Source organism: Lactuca serriola, chromosome 3, assembly GCF_051521515.1.
Source record: "Lactuca serriola cultivar US96UC23 chromosome 3, Lser_US96UC23_V15, whole genome shotgun sequence".
In the NCBI taxonomy this organism is placed as follows: Eukaryota; Viridiplantae; Streptophyta; class Magnoliopsida; order Asterales; family Asteraceae; genus Lactuca; species Lactuca serriola.
In genome coordinates, this window is record NC_136410.1 from 182903333 (window position 1) to 182920467 (window position 17135).

Here is a 17135-nt window from a genome sequence, read left to right on the forward strand (position 1 = left end):
AATCATTTTATGAATTTATGTTGAAAAAACCTCATTTTTTAAAATTTATTTTTTATTTATTAAACGGGTTATATGGGTTGGGTTTGACCCATTAACTTGTGAACCCACGAACCCATATACTTAAACGGGTTATCTGGGTTGGGTTGGGTTGAGGTTTCCAACCCCCCAACCTGTGACCCGCCAACCTACCAACCCGTGACCCGCCAACCCGAACCCAACCCAATTGCCAGACCTAGGTGAGTTAAAACCCCGTATCAATTATGGTTTCTACTCAACGAGTTTAGGGCTCCCAACTCCTCGAGTTGCTCTACAAAAATGAATAAATTATAATTAAATGGGTACTAGGAACCGGGCATTAAAATTATAGCCCACTTGTCTTTGACTTCATCCTCGAAGTCTGCTGCGTAGGGATACAACTCCGGGTAGTGCTCCCTCATCTCCTCCTCAAGCTGCCAAGTCCACTCCAAACCCTTGCGGTGTTGCCACTGCACCTTCACTAGTTCCACCATTTTGTTCCTCAGCTCTTTCATCTTCTTGTCAAGAATAGCTACCGGTCTCTCGATGTAATTCAAGTTGTCATCAACCTGAATTGTAACACCGTATATTTTCAAACAAAAATTTGATTTTAAAATCATAAAATTCTCATAACGCATTTCACAAATTCTCATTTATTTAGTTTACAAAACGCATCTCCATAATTGTTTGATTAATAATCCAGGATCCTCAAAACATAACTCTTTCTATGGTGTGTACAATCGAGCCGGTGCCTTCCCGTGATCTTTATAAAAACCTGAAACACATAACACATAACACGGTAAGCACAAAGCTTAACGAGTTCCCCAAAGTACCACACACATAGCTCATTAGCCACTCGATGCTATATCACTTTAATACCCTCCAGTCAATGTGTCTCAGTGGGACCCTCCAGTCCCACAGGTGGTCTAACCCTCTGGTCCGATCTGTAAAGCTCCGCATAACATAAATCACAAAGACATAATGCACAACATACAACATAAGGCAGGATAACGTTGTAACAGCCCGAAATTTCAGGTATCGTTACATTTATGATTTTGGTGTTTTGAGAGGGGACTCGGCGAGTTGGAGCTCAGACTCGCCGAGTAGGATCACGGATCTGGTCGCGGGTTCGCGACTGGACTCAGCGAGTCCGGATATGGACTCGGCGAGTCCGCGCTGTTTAACAAAACCCTAACTTTCCAGGTTTGGGACATATATAAAGGGGCCTTATGGCCGTCATTGTTCACCCCAGTCCTTTGAGCGAAACCCTAATTCGAGTGTGAGCATCTGGAGCAAGGTAGAAGACCATTATTGATCTTGGAAGTGTTATTTTGCAAGGAGGAGGAGACTTGGTTAAGGGAACAACAGGAGAAGCTATATTCTGAGAGTTGGGGGCACAGAGCAACGTTATTCAGGTAATATTTTCGAGTTGTTCCCTTCTATGTTGATGTGTATATTGATTTAGGGTTTATTGAACCCTTTTGTGGCTAAATCGAGTGCTCCCTTAGTCCCCCAAGCGATTGGAACCCTATATCGGGACCCTTGGAAGTCCAGAGTGTCCCTTGCCTGAGCTTTTCGGGAATCAATGGAGGTTTTGGATTGGAATCCTTATGCCTTAGGTCAAAATGTCAATTATGAGTCATGGGGTGTGTTATGAACACCGAAATAAGGACTTTACGTGATGAACCAGTCTAGGAAGGCCAGATCTATGAATTGTCGGAGCAGATCTGACCTTAGAAACCAGTTTGAGCGGTTGCATGGCATGGACTCGCCGAGTCCGATGAACAGACTCGGCGAGTAGCTTGAAGATTTCCTTAGAATGGTCCTGTCCGGGTTATGGGTTGGATCGGTGAGTCAGGGCGAGTTAGAGAGGGTTAACAGGTGGTCTGAGTCGAACTGGGACTCGCCGAGTTGTTCTTCAGACTCGGCGAGTTGAGTCGGGGTGGCCCCGCGATTCTTCCAGGTGGAACTCGTCGAGTCGGGGGGGAGGGGGGATACTCGACGTGTATCTTAGAGAGTTGATGAGAACGTCTAGACTCGCCGAGTCGCCCTAGCGCTCGCCGAGTCCGGTCAAAGTTGACCGTTGACCGTTGACCAGAGTGGACCTGTGTTGACTTCTTAGGGATAGTCAACATTAGAGATATAAAGTGTTAACTAGGGACATATGATGTTATAGGAGGATTAGAGCTTGAAGAATCGAGCACGAGGGATTCCCAGGATTGTGAGATATCGAGACACGCGAGGTGAGTCTTCTCACTATACTTTACCTTGAGTAGGTAACCAGAGTTATGTGATAGAGTATTTGTATGCTATGTATGTTATGTATTGCACTGCATTCTTCTATGTGATTTATGCTATGCTTGTTTACAGAGTTAGAACCTGAGGGTTCACAGAGTATGGGTGCACGGACCCACAGAGTTATAGCCTCGAGTGGCTAATATGTGTTATGTGGTATTTTGGGGAACTCACTAAGCTTTGTGCTTACAGTTTTGGTGTTATTTGTTTCAGGTACTAGTGAGGATCGCGGGAAGGCGCCGGCCTGATCAGTGCACACACGCGGGATTTTTATATTATGTGATCTTGGGGTTTTTATATGTTATGAAATGAGTTACAAACAATGATGTTTTTTGTGAATACTAAATGAATTTTGCCTTTATAAAATGCGAAAAAATTATTTTAAATTCTTGGTGTTACAAACGTAATACTCAATGTAAGAACATAAGACCCTCCGGTCACACATAAGTACCACTCTAGTTAAAGTATAGTGAGAAGACTCACCTAGGATGATGGACAACCCCTATTAGCTGTTGCTACGCACCAGCCTCTAACTCTGAGCCAAAAACCACAATTAACCCAATTAGGAACTAAGTCCAGACTCTCACTCATTAGGTCTAACGGAAGACCACCAACTAGCCCATTAATAGCCTAAAACCCATTGGGCCTACCAAGGCCCAATAATAAATGGGCTCTCCCAAGGCCCACTCTCAAAACTAAATGGCAAGCCCAACTCAAGGGCCCAAGCACGAATATATATATATATATATATATATATATATATATATATATATTCCTTTGGTCCAATACTCTATCGCAACAAGCCTAAACTCCAGGCCCAACACTCAAGGCCCAAAATGCGACTTAGCCCAAAAGTCCACAGTGAGGTTACACGGGGCGTCCCTTGGTACGCTCAGCATACTCACAATCCAGATTGGCCATCCGAGACACTGGGGCAATACGCGGGACGTATAGGAATTACGCTCAGCGTACTCCCCAGATTCACTCTTTCTACTCATTTGGTCTTAATCAGTTAAGACATTAACTCAAATCCTTGATATGGACTCCTTAATGGATTTCACTCCATAAAGTCAGTGACTTTAAGCCTTTGCATGGCTGGAAAGGTCACAAACACCTAAAACACCCACTCCTTATCTCAAAAAGCTCATAGCTCATGCATTGTCACAACTAGCGTTTTAGATAGGAAATTCTATTCCTGTGTAATCATTCAACTATTGTAAAACATGTACGCTAAGTAAATATCACCCAATTCTCATTTAAATGCACCTTTCATGTTCAAGAAAGAGTCTGAAAACCCTAAGAATCCCGGTTTAAGTCCATGTTAGACTAGGATTTCTTTATTGGGCCTAATGGACCAATAAGCATTCAATTCAACTATATTGGGCTTAGAAACCCTATTTGGATTCTAAATGGACCCAATTCATAAATCTATAACATTTTGGACAATTTGGGCCTAGAATAATTCATTCTAACTCTAATGGGCCTTATTAGGCCATAACAACTCCAATTAACCCTAATAGACCATAAACCCATCCTTTTATACTATTTGGGCCGTGAACCATCAATAAGGGCCCAATGGGCCAAAAACCATTTATTGGGCTTCACAACTCGAGCATAACCAAGAGTGGGCCAAGCTAACTCAATTTCATCCATCTTAAGCCCAATTCTCAGCCCATGATAAAAAAAGGAAAACAAAGGAAAATATTATGGTGCCACCTCACTAATACACGGAGGTAATTCATGCAAATTATCCCCTAAGCAAATACCAAGTCCCATACATCTATGCAAATATCACATCTTTATCTCTCTCCCCTCTCTTTTTCTTCCTCTTGGCTAAAGGTAAGCATACACACACAACATCAAACTCTCTCAAACACTCACAAGAACACTCCTTCCTTTCCTCTCAAATTTTCGAAGATCTAGGGTTGTTCAAGAAGATTTCCATCAAAAATGATCATTTTCTTGGTAAGTCCTTACATATCCAAGTTATATAACTTCATTCTCATGTTATATCACTCCTTCTAAGCAAATTTTTGGTTATCATACTCCTAGAAACCTCCTAAGTTCGAGATCCACCCAAGAAAGCTTGCTAGGACCAAAAATCTCTTCATCTCTTCTTCAAAACCGAAACATAAAAGCAAATGTAAGTTCATAACCCCTTTTTTCGATTTTCATATGATTTTTGGGGGAGATTACAAGTAAAATGTGTAGATCTATGTGTTATATCCATGTCATGTGTGATTTCTTAGTTTATTTTGTAAAAATATGTTAGATCTTAACATATCTCAACCTCTTAAGCAACATTAAGTAAAAATCCATGAACTAAGACATCGTATGCATTATATTATCAAGTTAAAAGTGTTCATATGTTTAAGATATAAAAATTTAAAGCAAAAATCTTGTTAAGGGTCATAACTGTCAAGAAAACAAAAGATAAAGGAAAAAAGTGACATTTACGGTTTCATAAGGATCAAACATGTCCTACTTGTATAAAAATGAATTTTTATGATAAACATGCTTTTCAAAAGGGCCAAAAATGTAAATTTTAGCTTAATGGGCCTAATATTTGGGCCTTTCGGTTTTGGGCCCAAATTTGCGAAAAATGAAAGTTTTGGGATTAAAAATGCCATTTGACCAAAGTTTGAGTCATAAATGTAAATAAACCAAATTTAGGGTGAAAATAACATTTATTTCTAAATTGGACCAAAAATGTAACTTTTATCAAAATTGGGCCGAAAGTGTCAATTTTACAAACAAGGGGCTGAAAATGTAATTTTCTGCAAAACTGGGCCATAAATGTCAAAATATAAGTTCTTGGACTAAATCCGTGAAATTCCAACACTTTTGGGACGAAATTACAATTTTTTTATAAATTATGGACTAAAGTGTTATTTTTACAAAACTTTGGGCCTTAATTGAAAATTTGAGGATTATTGGCCAAGAACGTCGTTTTTACAAAAAGAGGATTGTTTATAATCAATTTGGTAAACCTCGAGCTAAAACAAACAACGAAACAATAACGAATGGATGAAATACATCGATAACAATTTTATTGGGCCTAATATTCACATTACATGGCCAATGGGCCTTAAGGACCCATTCAAATGTATATTGATCCCAATATTTTCCGTGACATGTTTATTGGGCCTTGCGACCCATTTACATGTTAATTTGGGCTTGAGCTATGGGTCACATGTTTGTTGGGCCTTGGTGGTCCATTTACATGCCTATTGGACCTCAATTACCCTCTTACATGTTATTGGACCTTAGTGGTCCATTTACTTGCTAATTGGGCTTGGACTGAAATTCACATGCTTAGTAGATCGTAACTATACCCTTACATAATTATTGAACTTCGTATAGTTATATACATACCTTTGGATTTGAAAATCTACAACATACACGTAAACATTAAACTTGGTGAAAAACATAACAAACATGAAAGGTTGAGAATCTAGTGAGACATGTCGGTTGACACCTTTGAGTGTACAATCGTAGCCTGTAGTTATAACCAGAGTTTCCTGGAAGGAGAGCGGGAGTTTGTGTATAGATCTATACGGGGTAACCCCCCACGCCTTAGTTGTTCGCTACAGCTAGACTAGGCCAATCTAGGGCGACAAAACCTTGAGCAAATATCGGCGTTTGGAAAATGCCAAGACAGACAACCTAGTCATTATCATGCATGGTTAAAACGGCTCATATAGAGATGCAATACCAATTTAACATATCGAAGATTAACCCTTCGATTGTGTCAATACGAAACAACTTAATTAATGATACAAGAACCTCGACATTATCATAAATCAGAAAATATCGGATTTTCTGGGGAAATACTATTATTCAATTATCACTTACTTACAATACAAAGAAATTTAAACTGCAATCATATATGTTACTGCTATGAAATTCACACATGCATTTATACTTGATTTTCACGTCATTTTCAGACATTTTGTAGAAAATATCGAATTTTCTGTGTTTTACAAAAGATACAAAGACTTTTATCAAACATACTTATGAACTCACCAACATTATATATGTTGACCGTTTTCAAAATAACTTGTATTCTCAGGTAATTGTTAAGTAGGAAGATTTTCAAGTGTGTAAGGATTTATTTTGTGTAACATCACTCATCGTACTATTAATACTTTGAATTTATGTAATTTATAACAATGTACTTGATGTGAACAATGATGGTTGTTATATGTAATGTTGGTGATGAATGTGTTATGTTGCATGTATATTCATTGTGATGATAATTCAATTGTTAGTCACACGAGCCCTTGGACGTTTCCGCCGTCTGGTTCGGGGGTGTGACATGTATGGATTGATTCCAACGACCAAGATTGGATTTTTATGACATTACACTACTAATCATACTCAAAGGGGTTGATCATAGTCTCTGGAGCTCACTATCTCATAAAGTCTCCACCTTTTGGGACAAAAACCCAAAAATACTCTAATATGATGCTCAAAACAAAAGAGTGAGAAAGATTGAAGATTTATACCTCTATATGAAGCTTCCAACTCAGATATGCTCAGGTCCAAGGCCTGGACTTCTCACTCCTTCTCCAAAGCTCCTTCTTTACTCCAAGAACACACCAAAATCACTCAAGGCTCTCAAATGAACTCACAAGCTCCATGAACGAAGGATTAGGGTTTTAGATGGTTTATTGACCGAGGATGGTGGCCAGGAATGAGACCATTCTTTATATCGGGACACATCCAAAGTTAGGGTATCCACTCGGTGCCTAGTACGCCTAGCATACCCTGTGGTACGCCCAGTGTACTAGGTGGCTACGCTTAAAAATCACGCGCATGAGTACGCTAAGCATACACATATGTACGCCTAGCATACTCAGCTGCCACCTTTCTCAAATAAGGGACTTATCCTGCCACAACTTCAAACTTCCATTGCATCCTCGATATAACCCCGATTCCCATGAACCTCAAACCTACGGAAAGGTGACGAGATGCCCTATGCTTCTAGCAACTCGTCGCAACCCCGACACCTCCTCAAGCCCGGTTTGTAGTCCACGAACCCTAATCACAGACGATCCAAAACGTGATGTTACAATTCTGCCCCACTTGACTTAGATTTCGCCCTCGAAATCGCTCCTTATCAACACATAGATTGAACCCAAACCAAAGAAACACCACAAAAAGGACCTCACATACTACAACAATCTTATCCAAAAGCACATGAACCCGCCAGGGACTCCCGACCCTGAAGAAGGACATACCCAACTACCGCTTCGGTACTCGATCTGACTCTCCAGAACATGAAAACTCTAGTGGTCTGTCTTCTTGCTAGACCACCCTCGCAAAAATATCACTTTAATCGCCCATCAACTAACAGACTCTAAGAACACTCTTCTAACTCTGATTCTCTAAACTATCCCAATCGCAACTCAAAAGGAACAGAAAGGTCATAATCCCCTAAGGACCCACCGCCTGAACAACCATCAGAACTCATCGGAAGGAAAGAACCCCAAAAACTCAAACACAAGAAAAGATCATGCTCGCTTGGAAGTATCCTCTGACATCTATAGACATAAGCCTCAACTCCCTATCAAACATCCCCTTCAACACTGAGCATCAGGTCAGCTCCCGACCCAAAAGATGAACCTCCAAAGGTTACTCATCGCATACCGAAATCGTCTCACTGGCTTCCTTCTCACAATAACTATCACGACTCATCGCGACACACAAGTCATAATGTTCGCTTTAACCCAAGCGAATACTACAACCCCACCTGAAATCGTCTCACTTCCGACCACTGTCGTCTACCACCTATTGGTTCCCTGCATCTTGTGGTACTTCTCATACCAACAAAACTGATCCACTCCGGCCTAAGATATCAGATGGAGGTCAATACCCCCCCCCCCTCAAAATGAAACCCACCTACGAATCCAAAACATCATCACGCCTATTCAATACACGAATGGATCCAGATTTGAGCTCGAGAGTCTGATTCAACGGCAGAACTGGAACCACTCATTTCCAATCTGGTACTCAACTCATGACCCAAAATTCATGGATTATGCACACAATATCTCTCCAATTCCTTCCGATTAGTATATTCCCCACTCAACCTGTGATATAACAATTCCTGACTAACACGGAAACCCCCGTCTCGCCCCTGGTTCGGCAACCAGGTTCCCGAAGACTCAAGTGGTAAGGCTACCGAAGCCTAAGAACTCCTTTGCGCCATACTCTGACTAGGGAATACTACAACTCCTGGCTGAACAATATTCACCCTTATCGACTACTGAGTGCTACGACCTCCCCTATAGTCTTGCGATACTCTATCACTGACTTGTGAATGCTAGGGCTCCCCGAAGTATCACAACACTCTCTCTAACCGGTGAATACTATGGCTCCCTGAAGTATGACGACACTCTCTCGCTGACTAATGAATACCACGGCTCCCCGCAGTATCACAACCCTTTCTCACTATCCAGTGAATACTACGGATCCCCATAGTATCACAATACTCTCTCTCTCTCTAACTAGTGAATACTGCGGCTCCCCATAGTATCATGACACTCTCTTTCGCTGAGTCAAGGATGCTACGGCTCCCCGAAGTCTTAAAACACTCTCTTGCTCACTGACTCACCATGGGATCACTCCTGGTTTCTCCTGATAATCCCAAGTGAATACTCCCACCCGGATTCACTTGCTTTTTTATCACCCCATAACCTCATCATCACGCGTCGCCACACTGAGTTCACTAGCTCATGATCCGCAGCTCAACTTAGATAGGGGCTTACACCCACCCAGCTTATGCACCACTACTCCTGATGTAAGTTCTCACAGGCCAGGCACTAGTCTCAGCACAGATACACCCTTAGACAGTCTCACTCTGGCGATAATTAACCGGTGGGTTCCCACTGGAACAATATCACTCGGTACTCCACTCACCATCTCAAAACTTGAGTCCTATCATGACCAAAATTTAGGACATCATACTTGGGTACCTCGGTACACCATCACAGCGTCTTACGCGGACTTTCCTTTACCACTGATCTTTCACTTACACAACTCGAAACCTCGAAATACTCCCATCTCCCAAATTGAAACATGGAGGAATCGTCAACGATTGAATACACGTTGATGAAAATCTGAAGCTCCGCCCTCTACTGTTCACCGCCCAAAGGAATTACTGATACTGAATCTAAAATTGGTCAACAAACCAAATGTTGCCCTCTTCTGGAGTATAGGTTACAATCTATACCTATACCTGCAAATCTCAACTATTGCACCCTGAACTCAACGAACCATCCACCTCGAACTCAGCATTTGCAAACCCGAAAATTTATAGCCATAATAAATCCTCTGACCAACGGCCACCTGCCGTGGATTCACTCATCCTCCCTTAAGCACGTACTCATACATCATCCCACCTCACACCTTGCTACATCCACCAATATCCCAGGTTTCATGTGTCTGCACCACGGTCCTCTATAACCAGCTCTCTAACCGTACTTGAATGAATTGCTGATCTTCTCGATTGAATACCTAGTTCTCCCCCACTCAGGATCCGAACCATCACCAGTCGACATACCAATAATTTACACCATGGACTGTTTCACCAGGTACATCACAATTGACTCTTGGAACGTACCATGAAAATTCTCAATGATCTTCCCGAAGGAAACCAAGCAACTCCAAATATCCTGTATCTCAGTCAAAATCTCAAAATCCTCCCAGCGCGACTGCCTCTAGTCATCTCGAAATCTCATACCTATATTCCGGCGTACGCCTCAACTGTTCTGAAAATCCTGACCCTCAGTCCGGAAATAATGCCCTATCACGCACCATGTCTCTGACTCCTCGACCAGCCTCCCAACACATGAATCATCATCAAAGCACGGAACCTCATTCTGACAATCAATACACAACATAACAACAAGGGCCACCGCCCCGATATATTCCTCTTAACCACTTGAAACTGCTGCTAAAAGCATGCCACACTCATAAAGGCACCTTGGGTCTCTTCCATCTCAGCCTCCACTAATGACTCCATGGTACCAGAAATAACTCTCAGCAGACAAAGTGCCCACATACTTTGATGAAAAGGTCACCACCAATGCTACCCCACGGGGTTTACCTCCAAACTCTGAAACCGAAAACTCGATATCTCCTTCGCTTCTCCTAGAAACGAGAACAACACAACTCTTTCCACAGAAGGTGACATCTCATCCATCAGCCGATAGCTTGACTTAGACCTCGATCCTCCAATAAGCATCATCTTTACTAATCCCTGAGCCTTGCGACTCCAACTAACATCTCACCAATAAAATTCCTCGGAAATGAACTTGATTTCCCTTTTTAGGTATACCCCATTAAAACTTGCTCGACATGGCCCTCTGGCCCCACACTCTATCACCTGATCTCAGACTAGTCAACCACCACGGGACAAATGGTAAAACCAGAAGCATTAACCGCCACAAATCATGCTACTCGAACCATGTGATCACCTCTCAATTTGCCATGAATCATGGTACCCGAACCATGTTATCTCCTCTCAATCTTCTACTTAGAACCTCTGGTATTCTCCCTCTTTCGAGTATGGGTCCTCTGCTTTCAGTAGTACGGGTCCATACTACCTGCCACATCTACCCGTACTTTCCACACGGATCGTCCCTGAATTCCTAAGTAGCTCCTCAACCCTCTCGATCACCAATCCTGATAAACCTGGTCGCTTCCCAGTGAATACTCTCATCTATCAGCATACTCATCTAACTAAGGCGACTTCCTAGGCTTTTCCTAGGTCCCCTCACTTCTCCGCCATCAGCTGCTGAAGAACTCCTTATGATGCCAATCATCTACCTCTTGGATATCGTCATATTCACTTAGTAGCTGACTCCCATCATCAAGAGTTCCACAAAGCACGAAGCAAGCAACATTCGGGCGTCGAATAATCTCTACAACACATAAAACCACTCTAGGTTACCACTCTACTTACACTCAAAGGTATCACCGAACTCAAGCAACTCTACCCTCTCGCGGATATTTAACTACTCTCTCAGTAGGTCCCTCCAATACTCATCTAGGTATCTCACCTAGATTACTCCTCTACTCAAAAGCTCTCTCTCTAAAAGATTCCTGTTGGATACTCGTACTCCGCACACACTCAAAGCACAACATAGATAGCAACAATCCTAGGCTAAGGCATCACAAATCAGGCAACTCTAGCCCTAAAATATGAAACACCTAGCCTATCTTTTAGCAAGCATCACTAATATCTCATTACTAACTCATAACACAATTAAGTAAGGGTATTTTAAGAAATCACCGTTCGGGCTCTGACCTATTGTACACACTGCTCCTTCTCATTTTTCTCTTAGAAACTCTTGCTCGTTTTAGAAAAATCATTAATTTTGAAAACTTTTCTCAAATCCACAATTTGATTTCAGATACCCGAAGGTGCATCCGAATCCCTCAAACCAAGGCTCTGATACCAATTTGTAACACCGTAAATTTCCAAATAGATTTTTCATTTTAAAATAATATAATTCTCATAATGCATTTCACAGATTCTCATTTATTTAGTTTACAAAACGCATCTCCATAATTGTTTGATTAATAATCCAAGATCCTCAAAACATAACTCTTTCTCTGGTGTGTACAATAGAGCCGGTGCCTTCCCGCGATCCTAAGAAAAACCCGAAACACATAACACATAACACAGTAAGCACGAAGCTTAGCATGTTCCTCAAAATACCACACACATAGCTCATTAGCCACTCGAGGATATATCACTTTAAGACCCTACGATCAATGTGTCTCAGTGGGACCCTCCAGTCCCACGGTTCGATGGACCCTCTGGTCCGGTCTGTAAAGCTTCGCATAACATAAATCACAAAGACATAATGCACAACATACAACATAAGTCAGGATAACATAATACTCAATGTAAGCACATAAGACCCTCCGGTCACACATAAGTACCACTCTAGGTAAAGTATAGTGAGAAGACTCACCTCATATGATGGACAACCCCTATTAGTTGTTGCTACGCACCAACCTCTAACTCTGAGCCAAAAACCACAATTAACCCAATTAGGAACTAAGTCCAGACTCTCACTCATTAGGTCTCAAGGAAGACCACCAACCAGCCCATTAATAGCCTAAAACCTATTAGGCCCACCAAGGCCCAATAATAAATGGGCTCTCCCAAGGCCTACTCTAAAAACTAAATGGAAAGCCCTACTCAAGGGCCTAAGCACGAATATATATATATATATATATATATTCCTCTGGTCCAATACTCTATTGCAACACGCCCAAACTCCAGGCCCAACACTCAAGGTCCAAAATGTGACTTAGCCCAAAAGTCCACAGTGAGGTTACACGGGGCGTACCTCCCTTGGTACGCTCAACATACTCACAATCCAGATTGGCCATCGGGGAGACTGGGGCAGTACACGGGGCGTATAGGAATTACGCGCAGCGTACTCCCTAGATTCACTCTTTCTACTCATTTGGCCTTAATCAGGTAAGACATTAACTCAAATCCTAGATCTAGACTCCTTAATGGCTCTTACTCCATAAAATCAGTGACTTTAAGACTTTGCATGGCTGCAAAGGTCACAAACACCCAAAATACCCACTCCTTATCGAAAAAAGCTCATAACTCATGCATGGCTTGATTCCAACGACCAAGATTGGATTTTTATGACATTAAACTACTAATCATACTCAAAGGGGTTGATCGTAGTCTCTGGAGCTCAATATCTCATAAAGTCTCCACCTTTTGAGACAAAAACCCTAAAAATACTCTAATATGATGCTCAAAACAAAAAGTGAGAAAGATTGAAGCTTTATACCTCTATATGAAGCTTCCAACTCAGATATGCGCAGATCTAAGACCTGGACTTCTCACTTCTTCTTCTCCAAAGCTCCTTCTTTACTCCAAGAACACACCGAAATCACTCAAGGCTCTCAAATGCACTCACAAGCTCCATGAATGAAGGATTAGGGTTTTAGAGGGTTTATTGACTAAGGATGGTGGCCAGGAATGAGGCCATGTCATTTTTTATATAGGGACACATCCAAAGTTAGTGTTTCCACTATGTGCGTAGTACGCCCAACATACCCTCCGGTACGCCGAACGTACTAGGTGGCTCTGCTTAAAAAAAACGCACATGAGTATGGTAAACGTACACATGTGTACGCCCAACGTACTCAGCTGCCACATTTCTCAAATAAGGGACTTATCCCACCACAACTTCAAACTTCCATCGCTTCCTCGATATAACCCCAATTCCGATGAAACTCAAAGCCATGGAAAGGTGACGAGATGCCTTATGCTTCTAGCAACTTGTCGCAACCCCGAGACCTCCTCAAGCCCAGTTTGCAGTCCATGAACCTTATTCACGGACAATCCGAAACAAGATGTTACATGAATATCCTCTAGAGGCACAACCGCTGAGTCATCCACTAAGCACTTTCGCATATGAGAAACATGGAAAGTGTTGTGGATCTGGCGGACCTCTACTGGAAGATCCAAACGTTAAGCAACTCGGCCCAACCAAGCTAACACCCTGAACAGACCGATGTATCTGGGCCCAACTTGCCCAACTTCTTGAACCAGATGACGCCTTTCCAAGGTTACACCTTCAGGAGGACCATGCCGCCCACCTGAAACTCAAAGTCTGAATAGCACTTGTCGGCATAGATTTTCTTCCGACTCTGAGCAGTCTGGAGCCTGCTCCGAACTTGCTGGATCCTCTCAGTTGTCTTAAGTACTACCTTCGTACTCCCATGAACCTTTGACTGACCTTGCCCCAACAGATTAGGGTCCTACACTTCCTCCCGTAGATCATCTCGAAGGGAGGTCAGTCTATGCTGGTGTGGTAACTGTTGTTATACGAAAATTTCGCTAACGGAAGATACATATCCCAACTTCCACCGAAATCCCAAACACATGCGCGCAACATGTCCTCGAGAGTTTGTATCGTCCTCTCGATCTGTCCATCCGTCTTAGGGTGGAAATTGGTGCTGAAGAGGAGACATGTACCCATCTCATCGTAAAACCGCTTCCAAAATCTGGAAGAGAAACGAACATCCCGGTCTGACACCACCAAAACGCACACTCCATGACGTGCCACTACCTCACGAACGTAGATCTTGGCTAGCTTCTCAGCCGATATACTCTCTTGGATCGGGATAAAATATGCACTCTTGGTCAACCGATACATTATGACCCATATCGAATCTACTCCACATGCGGTCCTGGGAAGCTTGGTGATGAAAACCAGGGTGATGTCCTCCCATTTCCACACAAGAATGTCTAATGGCTTCATCTTGTCGTGTGGTCGCTGGTGCTCGGCATTGACCTTCTTGTAGGTCAAGCATCGCTCTACATACCATGCTACGTCGCACTTCATGCAGGGACACCAGTAATCAGGGCGAAGATCCCGATACATCTTCGTCACCCTGGGATGGATGGAGAACCTTGACTTGTGGGCCTCATCCATCAGAACCTGTCATACTCCACACCAGTACAGAACCCAGACCCTCCCATGTAGGGTCAACAACCCATAGCTGTCATAATCAAATGAGGCCACCTGGCCTATGATCCACTCACACTTCCGACGCTCCTCCTTTATACCCTCGACTTGCGCCTCTCGGATCTGCTCCAACAACGGAGTAATCACTATCATCCTCAGACATATATCTCAAATCGGAGCCTCCACTGCCTTGCGGATAAGAGTATCAGCAACCACATTGGTCTTGCTTGGGTGGTAAAGGATCTTACAGTCGTAATCCTTCACTACATCTAACCACCGACGTTGACTCATATTTAGATTTGGTTGATCCATGAGGTACCTCAAACTCTTGTGGTCCGTGTAAATGGTACAACGGACCCCATAGAGGTAATGCCACCAAATCTTGAGGGCGAAAACCATAGCCCCCAGCTCTAAATCATGCGTTGAATAGTTTGCTTTGTGAGGTTTCAATTGCCTCGAAGCATAAGCTATCACGTGACCCCGCTTCATCAATATCGCACCCATGCTCGTGATCGAAGCGTCACAGTAAACAACAAAGTCATCAAATCCCTCCGGCAAAGTCAAAATCGATGCCTCACAAAATCGTTGTCTGAGATTCTTGAAGGCTGCCTGCTGGTCATGTTGGGTTTTGAGCATTTGAACACTCCTATGGTGTACATGCAACCCTATAAACCTTGGATCTATGTTTTCTCTATTATACATGCAAATAAGAACTTTCCAAGGCTTTAATCCTAACTAGCATGATAGGAGGCAACTATACTACAAAGACTAGTTAGATGGCATACCTTTTGGTGTAGCTTGATGTCTTCAAGCTTTAATAGCTTAGCCCCAATAGTGTGGAAGCCTCAAGTGGAATCACAAATCACCAAAACAACTTGGAAGACTTTGAGAATAAGAATACTTTGGTTCTCTCTAGTGAAATCGGCTAGCCTTCTTAGTGTACTCACACTAGTGCCCATTTCACCAACCAAGGACATCTTTATATAGTATGGAGACTAGGGTTAAACCCATGACCTTTCATTTCATATGATCCATGAATTAAACACTCCATGGACTATCCATGAAAGCTTAGCCCAACCTAAATGAACTTGGCCCATTCCATATATATATATATATATATATATATATATATATATATATATATAAGAGTCCATATTTAATTAGTTCATTTTGATCACTTAATTAATTCTAAACTAAATCTTGATCAATACTAATTAAATAATATGATTCCATATTAATATACTAGAACTTATAATATATTAATATAAATCATAAATATACTATTCTCAGAAGACTATCCATATAAATTGTGTCCGTGAAGTGCAACCCAAATGGACCATGCCCGGTCTAGTCAAGTACATACCAAATATAGTTATGGACTTAGACATTAATCCAACAGTTTCCCACTTGGATAAGTCTAAAACTATTATTGAGTATGACTTCAAAACCTAACTGGAAATCATAGCTCTTAAAGCCGCTGTTAAACTCTGACCTTGTAAATGACTTGTCCATTAGATAAGGGATCATATATTCTTCCATTCTAGATATCATATGGACTGAGACATGGATTATAATCATTCTCTCTGTCCATTTGTTGTTTCCCGATTTCCGATTCATGACGACTGACTGATTGAACAAATCAAATCAGTCCTGGCTTGGCCAAGCACTCACATGTATCATCATTAAATCATCGAGGGGCCCACATATATCGCTTTTATCCCGAAGGTAAAAGGAATGGATAAACTTAGACTCATATGGCTTGTTCTGCTACTTGTTGAATCATACACAAAGGCACATTTTATAACATCGAGTTACCAATGCGTTTTCGTGCAATCAATGTACCATCAACTCATAGTAACAACTCATATCTCTAGGTTTGAAGAATATAAGATATTATCATCTCATGATCACTCGTGATAAAATCCATGAAGCGATTCAAATGAGCGCGGGTTGAATCCAATACTCAGAACTTATGAGCACTCATGAGTGTTGTAGCACAACTTTGTCCACCAACTTGGACCTCTACAAGCCAACACGTGACAGTCTTGATTCATATCTACTTCCAACATATGACCGACTGTAGATGGTTTGAATAACTTAGTCATTCCGAAAGAATAACCTAGTTATTATGGAAGTCAAAACATGCAAAGTGAAACACAAGAATAAATGAATCTAATATGGTATCAAAACCTATGAATATAAATAAAACACTTTCTATTTGTCACCATACCGATTACTCATTATTCATTGTTTCGGTTTTATCAACTTTATACTTGAATTAAAACACTAGGTGTCCCATGCTCC

At 41.9% G+C, this 17135-nt stretch overlaps 1 pseudogene; it reads right to left on the reverse strand.

The window, feature by feature from the left end:
- Positions 1 to 341: 341 nt before the first annotated feature.
- Positions 342 to 17135, reverse strand: part of LOC145095923 (plasma membrane ATPase 2-like) — a 48516-nt pseudogene continuing 31722 nt past the window's right edge.